This window comes from Eublepharis macularius, chromosome 5 (assembly GCF_028583425.1).
Source record: "Eublepharis macularius isolate TG4126 chromosome 5, MPM_Emac_v1.0, whole genome shotgun sequence".
NCBI classification, from domain to species: Eukaryota; Metazoa; Chordata; class Lepidosauria; order Squamata; family Eublepharidae; genus Eublepharis; species Eublepharis macularius.
The window spans coordinates 79,013,597-79,030,508 of record NC_072794.1 but is presented as its reverse complement, the minus strand read 5'-3'; the positions used below and the strand labels follow the sequence as shown (position 1 = coordinate 79,030,508).

The 16,912-nt window shown below is 39.7% G+C and overlaps 1 protein-coding gene across 2 annotated transcripts in view; it reads left to right on the top strand.

Annotated features, from left to right (window-relative positions):
- The window catches only part of NFIA (nuclear factor I A), a 448,502-nt gene that overhangs the window by 103,237 nt on the left and 328,353 nt on the right, over window positions 1-16,912 (top strand). The window lies entirely within an intron of this gene.

The window sequence follows — 16,912 nt, the reverse complement described above, 5'->3', positions numbered from 1 at the left end:
GTAGGATAAATTAATTAGTATGCTTGTCGTACATGCTTCTTTTGTATTATGTTCTCTGTTCTATCTGTTCTAGAAAGTGCTGTGTTTTTAAAACAATTCTTAGACAGTTATAACTATATTCCAAAATGATTATTTATTTAGAAAATATATATGCCTTTCACATACCTGCTCAAGATGGCTTACAACTAAAAAAATGCAACAAACCAAACGAGCCATTACAAAAAAATATCTCTGGAAGAGGACTTTTCAAGTTGGTTGGCAGATTCTGCCTTTTGAGGAGGAGAAATTAGTTGTTTCCTTTTCTGCTGTAAAGTATATTCAGAGTTTAATGTTCCCATCCACAACTCACTACAGTAGAAGTGCAACCAAATGCTACATCACCAGTAAGATGGAAGCACTTCGGAAGTTTCCTTTGGTAACAGTACTCATAGAGAAGAGAACTTCAGAGAAAAAAATGTTTATTGTAAGTATTTAATCATATGAACTTTATCATAGCCCTAGAGACCCATGTTATTTGTAAGGCAGAAAACAGAGTCTAAATGTGCAGTAACTTCAAAGCATATAGTTTTAGTGATAGTAGCTCTCTTGCAGTAACATTTTCAAGGGCACCTAAAACATTTCAACCCATGATATTGATGTTTTCAATGGAGCTAGTGGTAATGGAACACTTTGAGGGTCAAGCTGACCAGCGGAATTAAACTTGCCATGAAGCAATATGAAGTACACAGATATTTGAGAGGAATAAGGATTTTCTTTCCTCAGGCTGCTACTCCTGACAAGCTATTGTGCACTGTACTGAGTGAGTGTCTTAACTCCTCTGCCATGTAGAAATTTACTTTTGGACAAGCACTTACCTGAAGGGCATACTATTTTCCTAATTGTAATTGTATGTAATGATAATTAAAGCATATCTTCAAGTTTGCTGCAGTACAAACTTGCTCTTATAAGAGAAATATAGTTAATATGTAGAACCCTTACAAGAAGACCATGTCCAGAAAACATGGCAGACATCACAAAATTGTGTTCCTGTTTTATAAATGTGAATATCTCAAATAAGTGTTCAATGTGTCCAGCTTTGCAATCACACACCAATGTGTCCTTGATGACTTAGCAAAGGACATTAAGTTGGCTCAGGGAGATGTGCAACCACTTAAAAGCATTAATCCTGGAACTCACACAGAAAAGCAAAAATAAATTAAATGTACCACCTTTAAATTTTTGGCTATGTTATCACATTGTGAAAACTATCTTTTGGGCAAATAAATGACATTAGACATGGCAGTTCATTTGAACTTCCTTTGACTATAGTTGCAAGATGTAGGTTAAACAGTTACCAAACTTTAACTGTCTCATATTTTACTATTTTAAGAGACATTACCAAAGAATGGAAATAATTGATGCTTCATACTCTAACCTTGTTTAATATGAAGTACTTAGATGTATTGAAAATGTATTGAGAAGAATCAAACTCTTGAAAAGTCTGTCCCTGAAAATGAGTTCAACAATGACTCAATTTTCCCCGTTGAACCAGCTTGAGTAGCAAAAAGCAGTTGAAAGATATTTTTTATGGGCATATTTTTAAAAGTAGCACAATAACTTCAAATACACACAACCTTCTGAGTAGACTGCTTTTGTGCTGCTGTGGAACTGGCTCCTGTGTAATAAAGAGAATTGAGTAATTTCATAGGAGTCTACAGTGTTTTGTTCTTTGTAATAAAATGAGGCTATGCTGCCACTCAGTTAAATGGTTGAACTTGTTTAGTCAAAATAGATTGTGATTGTATGAGGTACATAGTAGAACTTTGAAGAGTCTTAATCTTGTTCATTTTAGCATTCTGTGATATAACTTTTAAGCTGATGTTACTGAGCAACGTGAAAGAATGTGGGAGGGAATCTATCATGTAGAAGTAGAACTTTCAGTGTTAAAAAACCTTTCATTCCTAAGATCTTTTGTATGTCATCATCAGTATATCTGATTCTCAATGTCACCAAATCTGTGGAGACTTATCAGAAAACTGGAGCCACAGACAGACAGAACAGATCTTTTTACAAACCTGAAAAATGCCCCAGGTTTTCAGAAAAATCAGAAATCTTTTAAAAAAACCATTGGGGGTCAATCCCCTCCCCAATAACAGCAGCAGCATCTGTAGATTTAAGGAACTGATGCCTGCAGTGGCGATTGTTAGGCAGCACACAGCCTTCAAGCCTTGGTTTCCACCTGTAAAAAGCAGGAGGAGGCGACAGGAACCTTTCCAGCGCTGTCTTGGCCTTTGAGGGAGGTCTTATCGAGGCCAGGCCTGGCGGCCTGGCTGTTTACTACTGTTCAAAATCAGCCACCACATGAAAGCCAGTGTGGTATAGTGGTTAGAGTTTCATACCAGGATCTGAGAGACCCAGGTTTAAATAACCAGTCTGCCATGGAAGCTCACTGGGTGACCGTGGGCCAGCCACACACTTCAGACTGCAGCTTTCAATAATTGACAGGCTGTGCAATCTATTAGACACCTGACAAGCCTCAGCAAAATAACCAGAACCTGAGATAAAAACACTTGGGTAAGTGACAAACATGAAACTTTCTCCCTGAGACACGACTTTAGCCTCCCAAGTACAAACAGCAACAGAAGTTCAGATAATTCTCCTTATAAGCAGGTCAGCGGTTTACTCTGTTTTTGCAAGTCAAGATGCAGATGAATGCAAGTCAGTAGCAAAAAGCAATGGTCGGTACTAGCAGGCCTCCAATTCCAGTTCAAAATAAGGACTCAGTTAAAACTTAGTTGCTGGCCCAGATAGTAAGGAAAATATTTTGAAAACAAAACAATCAGACTTTATTTATTTATATTATTTTGTTTACATTATTTATAGTCTACCTTTCTCACTGAGACTTGACGCAGCTTACACAGTGTGAGTCAGTACAATCAAAGACATTTCAATAAACATAATAGGGTATACACAAACAAAAAAAAATCAGAAAGGATTCTAGTCTAGGTCTTCTTGTTATTACGTGTGTAGGACCCAATTGTATTCTGAAATAGTACAGCCCAGACACAGGTTTACCAGCTCCATAAGAAGTAGTTCCCAGTTTCACAGTTCTTTGGATCCTTGCCATTGCATTTTGTCTGAGTATCAGTGGAAACAGAATATGTCAGTTTTGAAGAGCACAGATTAGAGAGGAATGTGAAGTTTGGAAACGTGGCAGCTTACAGCACGGTGTATGGTTTAAATTAAACTTTTTTTGGAAAGTAGAATAGCTGCAGGCCACATTTCGAGGGAAAGCAAGAACAGAAAGGGCTGGCTGTGGTTTCTCCTTTGCTGTGTAACAGACCCACTTTCTCTTGTTTTAACACAGAGGGGGGGAAAAAGACTGGACTCCTTCAGACCAACCACACAGCTTCTCAACTGACCACAAAAAGGAAGCTAGGCATGGCAAGGCTAGATTAATACCCACTGTCCCTTATGCCAGAAGGGTGTGGGAACTTTTTAATGTATTTTTTCCTCTCCCTGCCTTCTGTCAGATTGACAGTGTGGTTAGAGTTTAGACATCTTGAAACAAACACAAGTTTGCATTACATTGTGTTCCAGGTTTTTCTAAATTGCATCTTAAATTCATTTATGCCCACTGCTGAGCTTTTAGCAGGGCAAACCACTAATAGCTTTTCTGCTACTTGCTGGAAGGATAAGAAACATAAAAATATGCTGTGAATACTTTAGGCAATTGGCAACCCCTGATTGGCTAATGGGAGTATCCTTATGCGTAATGAAACAGGCAGACCAGCTCTTAATAGATCAGAGCCCTTTATCCTTTGAAATAATAGGCTTAGGAGTATTTGGACTCAATTATTCAATTGAACTGTTGAATCTAAACCTGCATTTAAAATCTTTGGTGTGCATGTGTTTATATTTAATTATGATGTCACATATTTTCACAGTGCAGGATGACATGGGTTTATGTACAGGTTTTTCCTTTAGTTGTTGCAACTGACTGTCTCCATGTGTTGCTGCTGATTTGTATATTTATAACTTGATTAGCTAAGTCTCCCTATCAAAACTCATCTTGGGTCCCTCTCCTTGTCCAGTTTTGTTTCCAGCTTGGTAGCATGCAGTGGCCTATATAAATGCTGTGATGGAATGATCAAAATATCAGTGTAATGTTACCATGAATCTGAGGACAATATTCATGTGATTGTATAATGGAGATTAGTTAACCTAATACTTTTTGACTGTCCTTTGGATCATAAAAACAGTGTTTAGTTTCACATTATAAGGACTCATGTATTATATATTATATACATGAGTCCATGAGACTTACTAATAATCAAGGCAATTAAGACCATGCCAAATTATTTCCATTACGGGTGTGTGCAGGAGGTAAACATAAAGGAATTCTCCTATATCCAGTAAAACACCTGCATAGCCATACGGCAAAATGAGGGTGTAGGTGTTTTAATGAAAGAAGCTAGTATTATTAAGCTAATAGTAATTAGCAACTAGATGTTATTCTATCCAGTTTTTGACTCAGAGTCTCAAACCATAGTAGGTGAGGACTGATAAACCTGACCATTTTGAGTGTGGAATAATAATCATAAAGTGACTTTTCTTTTCAGGATTCAGATGGTATATTGTTCTTGTGAAAGGATGAAATTCTACATGGTAAACTTGCAAGTGACCATGTCCTGAAAAATACCAACCAAACAATAAGTCTTTCTTTTTTTTGCAGAACACAGTAAGTTACAATCTTACCACATGGGGGTGCTTTCACAGGACTATAATAAGAAGTCCTAGGGAAAACAATGGGGAGACCGTGCACAGATAATACCATTTTGCTCCTGCTGTTCTGGCTTTGTCAGTGCTGAGGCATTACTCAAAAGCAAGAAGTCACTTAGCATGAACAGATGTATTTTCTTTAGTAAACTCTTTCAAGCTATTATTTTCCAGACATTTAAATCTGCCATGTTGATACTTGGTTATTCACTTTATAGCATAAAATATTTATTAAGGTCATAGAACTGTAGTGTAGTAGGGGGGGAAACGTGTGGAGCAATATGCTTGCTGTACTTTTGGGTAGGAACATTTCTGCTGGGTTGCATCACTGTCTGTAAATTTTATTGATTATAATTAAGTCCGTCTGTATTGTCTCTGACAGTGTACATAGGCTTAAAATCAATACTTTTTTATATTTATTAGGAAACGAGCTTGAGAGGGATTTTAATAGAAATAAGCAACAACGCTGTAGCTGTTTAATTGAATTTATATAGCATTAGGAGCTCACTGTTCCTCCTAGTCTTTGTGTGGGAGAATGGTCAGAATCTGATTTTGGAGATTTGTCTCCATATTTTACCCATTAACCCTGTCTTTTATCATCAGTTTATTCTAAGCCTCTGTTTGGAACATGTATTCAATGTGTGCTGCAGGTCAGCTGTGATTAGAGGTATCTATAGCTTTTGTCTGACTGATTTAATCTGCATTAATTTGCATCACATCTGCCATGCATCTGTATTCTTCTGCTTTGACAACATATGGAACCATTATAGGTACAGAATAGCATGCTGCCACCTTGCTGAAATTTGTGCTGAGTTAAATAGGGGCAACTCTCTTCATGTCTTACTGCAAAAAAGTTATACATCCTAGCCTGCTCTTCTCAATTGAATGAGTAATGATTGCAATCATTGTTTTCATTCAGTGCAGTTGCTCAAGTTCTACCCATTATATTCTGTTCAAGAATGAGTCCATGAGTACTTGTGGATTTAAATGCTTCCCCCCACCCCCCATCCCCACCCCCCTGTGAAGATATTGGCTCAACTTTAAGCTCCAACTGTCTGTATGAAGATAGCTAGAGCTTTAAAAAAATTATGGATACGACAAATCCAACTTAAACAACAGAAGCAATTGGGCTAATTGCTCAGCTGCATACAGATAAGGTGTGATAATCTAGAACGGAGCAGATGAACTATTGGGCCATATGTACTCAAGGACTAAAAAACAAGTTACATGCATGAACGATATCTTTGAGAAGTCTAGAACTTTTAGAAAGCCAGCCTTTATGTTATACAAATGTTTTATAGTTAATGATTTATTGTTGCTTTCAGTAATATATGACTTGAAAGTGCCATAAACTGCATTTGTATCTCTTACAAAAACATCATGAGATAGGTTAGTGTTGTTATTCTCACACTGCAGGCTGAAAGTTAGTGGCTAGCCTATGACAACCAGGTGAGTTGAGGAGTGTGATGAGATTTGAACTGGGGATTTCCTGGTTTACAGTCTGTTTTCTCAGTGAGAACTAAATCCTATTCAGTTCCCTAGTTCCTCAATAATTGTGATTAAGGTAACATAATCTTTAGAATTCAGTAAGAAAAAGGGTTTTCAATCAGTAGAATACTTCTGAAGAAAGTTGATTGAGGCAGTTTGTGGAAGTCTTCTAAAAATGTCATAATTCAAGAAATGGAAATGGAAAACACTTCTGTAATCTTTTGAATGTAACTGAATGCATCCTCTAGGTTGTGTAATGCTATAAACCAATCATCTTGGGGTGGGAGGGGTCATTGTTTACCAGCGTAGCATATTGTACCGATGCCTCTTTTTGGCTGCCTCTACCATGCAGTATCCCTCATTGTGAATTTTATCCAATTATTGATCCGGAGTTTTATATTAGCTATTTAGCTATTCACAGCTCTGATATACTGCTGCCCCACAGCAAAAATGACTATTAGTTTCAGTAAAATGAATGCTTGCTTATAGCCTGTTGGCAACCCTGCATGAATAAATACTTAGGTAACTTTGTTGTTTGGTAATGTGATGTGTAGGGGAAAGAGCCTGTGGTGAAAAGGTCCAGATTTTATTTATTTTGTTTATTATATCTATAAGTAATTCTTGTACCAAACTCTATCATCCTTGCTGAGAAATTTACATACAAAGTTGGCCATTTATTATTTATTGCTTTTTGTATCTCAGCTTTCCTCCAAAGAGCCCATAAACATACATGGAGTTTCTCTGTCTTTGCAAGAACTCTGTGAGGTATGTTAGCTGAGGTGACTGACTCCAAGTCGCCCAGAGAGCTTCAGGAATTTGCAGGCTGTTAAATAGCATTATCCAGAGAATGGGACCTTGTATTTCTGTGAAAAATTAGAAGAGATTTGCTCTAACAGTTTTAGTTTGGGAAGAGCAAGAGTCCAGTAGCATCTATAAGACTTAACAAAATTTGTGGTAGGGTATGAGTTTTCACAGCTTACTTCTTCAGATACCAATATCTGGTATCTCACAAAAGCTCATTACCACAAATTTTGTTAGTCTTACAGGTGCTACTGGACTCTTGCTCTTTTCTACTGCTACAGGCAGACTAACACAACTACCTATCTTGATGTAGTTTTAGTTTGGGCTAAAGTACAGCAGAAGGCCTGGTGGTCTTTGCCATTGCAGTATCTCCATTGTGTGTGCATTTTTGGTTCATTAGAAAAGATGTTAATTATGGCTAGTAGCTGAGAATCTTTATTTTGAAGTCATTTATCAATGGGTTCTTTTTGTATGGTTGCATTGCTGAAAGGGAGCTGTCCATTGATTTTTTAAAAATCTTTAGATAACATTTTGTTTTGTAAAGAAAAGGCAAAGGAAGCATTCATATGTAATAATATTCAAAGCTATAGCAGTAGTAAAAACAAAATTTTCAGGTCAGATTCTACAATGTGAATGAATCAGTTTAATGGAAGTTGTAGGAGACTGCATTGGAACTATGCCTTTATAGGTGCTCCTTCAAGGGGTTCTGATCCTACAAGGTAATAGGCACCACCAGTGTTTGGGCAGCTGCAACAGTGTTTAGAGTGGAGATCTATGGGAATGCTCCCAGTGTCCGTCAGTCAGTGTCAGTGACATGACATTGGACTGATGGTTTGGCTGCTGGCATGTTGGTAAGAGCTTTCTTTTTCTGCACTGTACATGCTTATTGTTAGCAATTGTTGATGGTGGAGGGTTGGGGCACTATACACAGCAGGCATGGGGAGGGACATGGGGAAACTTGCAGCACACAGAGCTGGGTACCACTGTACCTTGGTACCTTACCTGTTGGGGGTACCTGGTGCCTGAATCCCTATTTGGAGGTCTGGGGGCTCTTCCCATTGGTGTTTTGTTCTGGGCTGGAGAGAAACTTAAGCAGAACAGTATTAGCAATTCAACAGTGTTTATTTCCCTTTGATTTTTGACAGAATGGTTTTTTTTATACAGGGAGATTCAGTCCCACGCCTGGAACCTCTTGTCTGAGCTATGGTGCTCTGCCTAGGGTTTTTACAGTGCTAAAGGGGCTGTGATTGATTGCATACTCAGTATCCTAAAGTGCACTTGAGATTGGGGATGTGACAGGAGACTGTGGAGAGGGGGGAGTTGCATTAAACTTCTGCATGTGTTACATGGGGATTTAAAGGCACACCAGGGTTACTTCTGGAGTGATGTTACCTGGGACGTAAACAGGCTGGGGAGGTGTAGTTAATTCCTGGTCCACTCCTAACGTCACCTATTTCTATTTAGAGGCCAGTGCCACTTTGATTAAGTATATCTCCAGATACACTAGTCTGTCTTCAGTATGTACCAGAGTCATCTTTGAGATATGCGGGCATAGGTTTTAGCTTAGAGGCAGAGTTTAGTATGATGTCATAAATGCTTTCTTGCTATTACTTGTGAGTTTCTCATAAGATATCTGTAACCAGGTGCCGCAGAAATAAAATGCATTAAAGCTACTCATGATTAAGGTTATGACTTTTTACAGTATAATTCATTTAAGTAAAAAGATTATTACAGAACTGAGAAAAATAGATATATATGTGCCATATTCCAGAGCAGGTCTTAGGTTAATGGGTATTTTCTATAAATGCTTAATCAGGAATATGCAAAGGTGGCTGAATTAAGAAGAATCAGTTGTGAAACAAACCAGATAATCCATGGCATTGTAAAAGGATGAGCACTCATCCATTCTATTTTTTTTCAGGGTTCCCTTTGTATAACCTGTGAAGTTACTGTTTATTTATTACTGCTGTGAGATTGGATTCTGGCCTTTGACATTTCTTGCTCTACTGAATGCAAAATTGTTGAAAAAAGCAGGGACTGTATCATTTGGGACCTTCCCCCTTCCTTGACTGTGAGCTAAATGAATGAATCGTGAGATCGTAGTAGCAACCATAGTCTGGGTCCAATATACTTGCAAAATCACCTCCTTCTGTATCAAATCCTGCATCACCTGCACTCTGACCAGCAGCACCTATTAAAAATGCCTTCAAACAAGGCTGTGAGAACAGCCACAGCCCTGCACAAGACTTCTTAGAGATTGCACCTTCACTGTGGAATGGCCTTGAGGATGTCAGATCATCAGTCTCCTTACTACTGTTTAGAAGCCAATGAAAGATGAAGCATTTTGTGGTTAGGGACTATATTTGATATGATTCTATAGTTTTGTGTCCTTGGGGAGGAAGAATTGTTTTATTTGTATCATTGTTTTTATGGAATTGTGAACAGTAAGGAGGAAGTGCAATATATAAATTTTAAAATTAATAAAGAAAAAAGGTGATTCAATAGAAGAGTGACTGTGTTACACTTGGTTAAGCACTCACCAAGGCTGCTGCCAAATATGATTTTGGTTGTGGCTGTGACCAGTTCTTTAGCGGAAGAAGTCTTGCTTTAAATGTAGCACTGATAAACAAGTCCAAAGTAAAGTTGCTGATGAACTTCAGGTGGTTTCTTTCAAATAAGAGAATGAAACAAATGCATTGATGTCTAGATCTCATGGATGAGCCTTTCATTTTTTAAATGAAAGTGTAATCCATTATCGTCATCTGACCATAAATATTCTTATGAACAAAAGCTGTGTGTCAGCAATGAATTTTGTTTGTTCTTTAAAAAAGACAACCTTTAAAAAGTTATATTAGAAATAATGCTCTGCCCCTTATAAATCTTGTTAAATTGAAGCATGTTTTAGATGAGTCAGGTATAAGATGTTAGTGGTTGTTTTTTAGATTAATATCTTTTTAAAATCCATTATTTAAGTATGCAATATTAAAAACCTTCAGTATATTGGTTTTAGAAGGTAGAAAACAACTGATAAACAACTGAAAACAACTGACATGGGCATGAATCGAAATATGAATAAAATTTCATGATGAATCGGGCCAATTCGTGTTTCACAGAATGCGTTTTGTGGAGCTGCGGTTTTCAAAAAATTCACGACTTTTTGGCCTGATTCATTCAATTCGTGAACGATTCATGATGCCATACAGGATGGTGCCAATCCATTGATTCTCTAGGCAAGATAGTCCCAGAATGTCTGCAGACCTTTTGTTGCCATTGGAAACCTCAATCTTAATCCACATAACCTTGATAGGCAGCTCTCCTTGCCAACTGGAGAGCTTCCATTATTCCGTATACAGTGAGGAGCAGGAGGGCTAATCCCCTAGGCAACTGAGGAGATGGGCCTTCTGTAGCCATGGGATCACCAGTCTCATCCCTCCAAACCCTGTTAGGCAGGTCTGTCTGCCAACCACAGAGCTCCTGTTCTGCTCTATGTGGGTGTTTGTTATATAAGGCATCTCTCTCTGCCTCGTGCTTTTAGTTCCAGTAGACAGAGAGAGGGAGAGAGGGAGGATCTATTGCTGGGATTTGGAGTGAGAGAGAGTGGAGTTGGGAGCTTTTGGCGGTGGCAGTGGAATAGCTTGAACTGCTTGAGGCAAAAAGTCATCTGAATTAGACAACAATGGATATAGGTTCATTGTGGGGCCAGAATACGAAGGTGGATTAGGTGAGGTTAGGGAAACTGGCAGGCTAGGTCTGGCTGAAGACAGTTACGAGGCAGCTTGTTGACTAGACGCATAGGACCAGGTATATCAATAATCCAGGGGTCTGAGATCCCTGGGGTCCTGAGGATTAACATGACCATGAAGAATTTGAATCACTGCAGGAAGAACGAGCCCTCCTTTGGCTATGGGAGGGAAGTGCATTTAGTAAGGCATGGCCATTCCTTAGAACAAAGTTTAAACAATTGTTCAGAGCCCTTTCTAACATAGGCCCAGTACTTTAAAAGTTAGTGGGGTTGATTTCTGGCTTCTTTCCTTTGAGCACTGGTCCACTATGAGTTTGATCCATCCTGAATCCACATGTTCGCCAGTGTCAGTCCTTTCAGTCAGTCCTTTTGGAGTGTGCCTCTTGGCTGGCTCACCAAACTGTTCTGAGAATTTGAGAGCACTCCAGGCTATTCTGGTCAGCTGAACCTGGGAACAACTGACATCCAAGCCCAGAGACCCAAAGTTCAAAAAATGTATTAAACCAAAACCAGTTTTATGTACACACACGGGCCTAAGAACCAAAGTCCAAATACCCTGTACTGACACAGTTACATTGTTTTTATATGCACTTACATCTGTGTTACCGAACACCAATCATATTGAAGATCTTCATTTATCACCGAATAATATATAGCAAAGTAAGCAACAAGCATACTTGGCATAATCTGAATAAGGATCATGGTTGAGTGGAGTCTTGAACCCAAGTCTACCAGACCTAGGGCTTGATCTAGACTATATTTTCCATTGGCAGACCGGAACATTCCTGCCTCCGCCCTCCTATTGTAGCTTACTTCTCAAAATGCTGCTCCTGGTGGATAGGAGAACTTGAGGAATGACAAAAGGAGAGTCTGCAGCAGGAAAGAAGACCCTGCAGAAATTGCCAATAAAGTCTGGATCCAACCTCTAGTCTCCAATTCTAATCTTCAGATGAATAGCTATGGAATAAGTAACAGCAGTATTATTTAAAATACGTAAAAATCTAGAGAAGATCCAGAGTTCTTTAAAATTGCCCCTCATCTTCTTGTTTTTGTTATGTAGATGTCCTTAGCAATTAAAATGAGTAAGAGTGTATGGGGGGACAGAAGTTACGTTCTGTGGATAGAATTATATCTATAACTGGAAGATTTGATTTCATTTACCATGAATCATCCTTTCTCAATGGTCCAGGGGTGGGGCAGTCCTCACTTTCTGGGAATGCAGCTCCTCCTCTCTGATGTAGGGTCAGCCAACTCTTTTGATCTCGGAGGGGAGAGCCTCGTTCCTGTGTCCCCAGTTCATTTTCAAGCCCTAAATTTTCTAGAAACTGATTAAACTTCTTTTAACAAACAATAATCCCCTCCCCTTACTTTCTATATTTATATTTTTTTTAATGTCAGAGAATACATCTCTGAACCTTGTTTTAAAAAAAGGAAACACTTGGCTCAGACACTTAGGTGGTCCAGCGTTAAATGTTTTCTGTTAGTTATAGATTAAAGTAAGTTAAATTCTCATCTAAATCTTTCTGCTATATAACTCTTCTCTGATCTCCAGAGTTGCTTTCCCTCAATTATTCTTCTGGATGGGTAGGACTGCCCCACTTCTGGACCATCAAGAAAGGAAGCTTCACGGTAAGTGAAATCAAATCTTCCATTCTCCGGTGGTTCTAGGAGTGGGGCAGTCCTCACTTTATGGGACATCTAAAAGCAGTGTGCCCCAGGGAGGGTCAGTCAGCCCCATGATCAGAGGGTGTGCTGTAGCACCCTTCTGCTGAACACTGTCTCAGTCGAGGCTATCTTGTCTATTCTATAATGCCTTGTAAAGAAAAGCACCAATTTCCAGCTTGCTGCTTTACAAATCATCTCAAGGGACGGGAAGGACCTATATGCTGCTGAAGTAGCTGCCCCCCTTAAAGAGTGAGCCATGATCCCCTGTTGTGGTTCTAGATCTCTGGCTTTATACACCAATATGATACACCTTCTAATCCATGTACGTAGGATAGAGGTGGACATGCTCTTTCCCAGGGAAGACGTCCAGAATAACATGAAGAGTGCCTCGGACTTTCTTAACTGCATTGTCCTGTCCATGTAAAAGTTTAATGCTCTGCGAATGTCAAGGCAGTACTAATCCTTTTCTTTACTATGTGTAGGTTCAGGACAAAATGATGGAAGAATTATCTTCTCACTCCTTTGGAGGACTGAATTTATTTTTGGAATGAAAGTTGGGGCTGGTCTTAGGACCATTTTATCTTTGTGAAAGACAAAGTTCTTTATCCACTGAACGCACTTTGAGCTCTGAGACCCATCTTGCCAGCGTAATGCCTATTAGGAAGATTGTTTTAAAGATCAGTTCCTTCATGGGAATTGACTCCATAGGCTCAAAGGGTTCCCCGATTACAGTTTTCAACAGTATATTAAAATTCTATATGGGGAATCTATGTACCCGTGGGGGAATTAATCAATGTGGTTCCTCTTAAAAACCTCTTAATATGTGGTCAAGATAGCAGGGCATCCTTCTTAGATCCTCTAATGGCTGAGGTAGCAGAAACCTGTTTTTTAAGGGTACTGGAGCTAAGACCTTTGTCCAGCCCTTCCTAGAGGAACAGGAGAACTTCCTTAACTGAAGCAGTTAGAGGATTCCCTCCTTTACTCAAACACCAGTCCTGGAAAACTTGCCAGGTGTTATTGTAGCTCTTGTTCATGGAGCTCTTTCTGGACACCAACATGGTGTAGATCACTGTCTCCGCATATCCCAATTTTTTCAACTGCTCACGCTCAACCTCCATGCTGCCCATTCTGAATCTGCATTTCTTGATAAATTTGTTCATCCATTTTAGATCCAGCATTGCTCTCATGTCCCTGTTCTTTTTTGGGACTACAAAGAACACCGAGTATAGCTCCTGGGCTCTGTGTTCTTCTGGAACTGGCTCTATTGCTTCCATTTCTAAAAAGTGTCCAATAGCATTCTGAAGAAGCAGGTGCTTCCTGTTGGATCAATTCTTCGACATTTGTAGGAAGCAATTGGGGGGGGGGGCATCAAATCAAATTCCAGAGTATAACCATTGTCTATTATGTCCAGAATCCATCTGTCTGTCACAGATGATTTGCATACTTCTGCAAATCTTTGTAGGCACCTCCTCTATTCTCTGTTTTACTTGTGTCTCTGGATAGATCCCTTTTTTGCTCCCTTAGCATACTGGTTCAACTTGATGAAGGTGCAGCGTCTATTGATTCCTTGGGGCTTGGATTGCCAACAACCTTTGGATGTTCTTGGGTTGCTTGGAAGCTGGGCTCTTCTGGAGTCCCAAAAGGACTGAAGCCTCCTCTTTGGTTTGCCATCTTCCTTTCTTGAGGACCTTTTTCTTCTCTCTATCTTCTACTAGAAACCTGTCCAGGGCTTCTCCAAGCAAATTAAGACACTTGAATTGGATCTCTGGCACCTTGGCTTGACCTAATAGGTTGATGTCCCAGTTCCTGAGCCATGTGTTATGCCTGGCAGCCACGTTGAAGGCCATTGACCTTGAAGACAGTTGCAGGGCATCTAAGAAGGCGTCTGCTGTGAACACCAAAACCAGGGCAATCTTCTTGACCTCATCTTCTTGACCTCATCTTGACCTCATCTTCTTGACCTCTTTAGGTACATCACTATCTTCTGCAGCTAAATCTGAGACCTTTGATAGGCCTTCTTTGTCCATAGGTAGTACTGAAGTAGATGCCAGGCTGGTGACTGGATCATCAACCAGTGGTAATTTGAGCTTTCTAACAGTCTCTGGTGCTAGGGTGTAGAATTTATTAAAGATTGTATAGTTGGCTTTTGGCTTGCCTTGAGTTTCCCATTCTGCCTTTATTAAGTTATAAAAAGCTGCCAGTAGGGGAATACCTGAGGGTGCTGTTCCTGACTTGGGCAAAGCTCTCTCTGATCCCTCTGGGAAGTCCAGCTCCGGCTCCTCCTTCCCTTTGGGCTTGTGAGTTATTTCTAGAACTCTTAATGCTTTAGGGAGCAACCTGTTATAAAGTTCCTGTGGAAAGAGCCTGGTATGCGTTGTAGGGATTATTTCCTCATCCTCTGATAATTCACCTTCTTCCTTATCTGAGGAGGTGCCTGATCTCTGAGAGTCATCCGATTGTATGTCTAAAAGAGGACTTCAGTCTCTATGGGCTTTGCTATCCTCCTCCTCTTAGATCTCGGGGGAGAATGTAATACATTGGCCCTCTTTTCACTTTAGATACTGATCTCCTTTTGGGATACCTTTCCCGGCTATCTGAAGATCCACAAGTGATGCTACCCTGGGAATACTCTTTCAGACCGTCCCTAAATTCTCCTTTAATTTTTGTTCTAAGCCATGCTAGTAAAATAGTTTTGGCTTCTTCGCCCATGAGGTCTAAATCCTGGGCCTTCTTCCCCTCAACACTTAAAGGTGCTTGAGAAGAGGTGGATGCCAGGAGTTGGGTGGCTCCAAGATCACATACAGCGCTTCCAATGCCTGTTGGGACCATTGGCTGGAAGCTGCACACTTAAGCACCACAGTTTGGGGAGAGGGAGGAGGTGATGGATGTAAAATGTCAGCTCCATCCTTCCCTGGAGCTAACTGTTGCCCCAGCTGCTATTGCTGCCTTTCTCCTGCTGCTGGGATCAGTATTCTTTGCAGAGCGTAGTCAGAGCTGTCGTGCTCACAGGCAGGGCCGGAAAGACGAAATGCAGGAACAAATCCCTCCCCTCCGGGATCAAAAGAGTCGACTGACCCTGCATCAGAGAGGAGGCACTGTGTTCCCAGAAAGTGAGGACTGTCCCACTTCCAGGACCACTGGAGAATAGAATGGGTTTCAAAGGATTGCATAATGATTAAGTAAGTGTTTATAAATGATATGTAGCAAATCTTAAATGTGCCCATAGCATATGTCAGTGAAGTATAATGAATGCTTTTAGAAATCTTCAGTGGGATTCTTCGTTCTAATAACGTTAGAGTGTAGTATATTATAATGTAGATTTGAATTTTTAGTTCATTTAGGTCATTGGTGAAATTAGTTTATATTCAGACTTCAATGTGTACAGGGGTTTCCCTCTGCAGAATTAGCATCCACTTTTGGAATATTGTCTACCCTTTGGTAAAATGATCACTGTCAATCTAAAGGATGCAGCTAAACCAAATTTTTAAAAAATGACCAGATACTGTATACTCTTGAACAGCTTTGCTAAGTAATCCCTTCTAATCCCAAATGCAGGTGACTTTAGTTTGAGATGTGCAATTCTTGAACAAGGGTTCACCTGTCAGTTCTTTAGGATTTTTTAATGACCTTTATGTAAGACAGTGTAAGAAGATAATTTGATTTTTCTTACAGACTTAACTAACAATTTTATCTGTCTCTGGAGAAATCATTCTCCATTTTTAAATGGACTAGTTAGAGAGTTCAGAGGGTTAATTGAGGTATTGAAGCAGGGTATGTAGGTAAAGGTAGCTGTAGTATTTGCTGTTAATCTGGATTTGTTGGAGAAATTAGCCCTGCCTCTTGTTTTTTAAATTAGAGCATTTAAAAATTAATAAGAAGAAACAAAATTAATAAACTGTACTGATCCACAGTACAATCAAACTGTTATTTTCAGGCCTGTGTTACATCATAGCACCAAAGCATGAACCAATCAGGGCTTAGATACTTAATTGGCGGTGCTAGCATGAGAAATTTGGGGAGTACTGACTGATAGTGATTACAACTGCGCTTCACCAGGTTTCCTAAGGCCAATTCTCAAGAGAACAGTGTGTGCCTGATTAGTGAGCGAAGAGACTTCTCAAAACAGGCCTGGTTTTGGAGCCTGTGCAAACTTACAGTCAGAACCAGAGTGTTAAACTTGTACAATTGAGAGCCTGATGGGGCCCTTTCCTTACACCAACATGTCTTTGTTGGTTGGTTTTATTATTTTTTTCTCACTTTCAATCAAAAATGACTTCCAAAACAGCTCACAGGAACTAGTACAATACAATGTCAATTAAAATTCAATAAAACTGTCTCCTGGACAGTGAGGCTCAGCTACTCACCTTCTTCCCACCTTCTGAGCGCTGCCACCTTCTTAGCACTGCCAATTTAAGGGTAAACTGTAGCAGGGTCTAGGTACAACAGATAGATGATGAT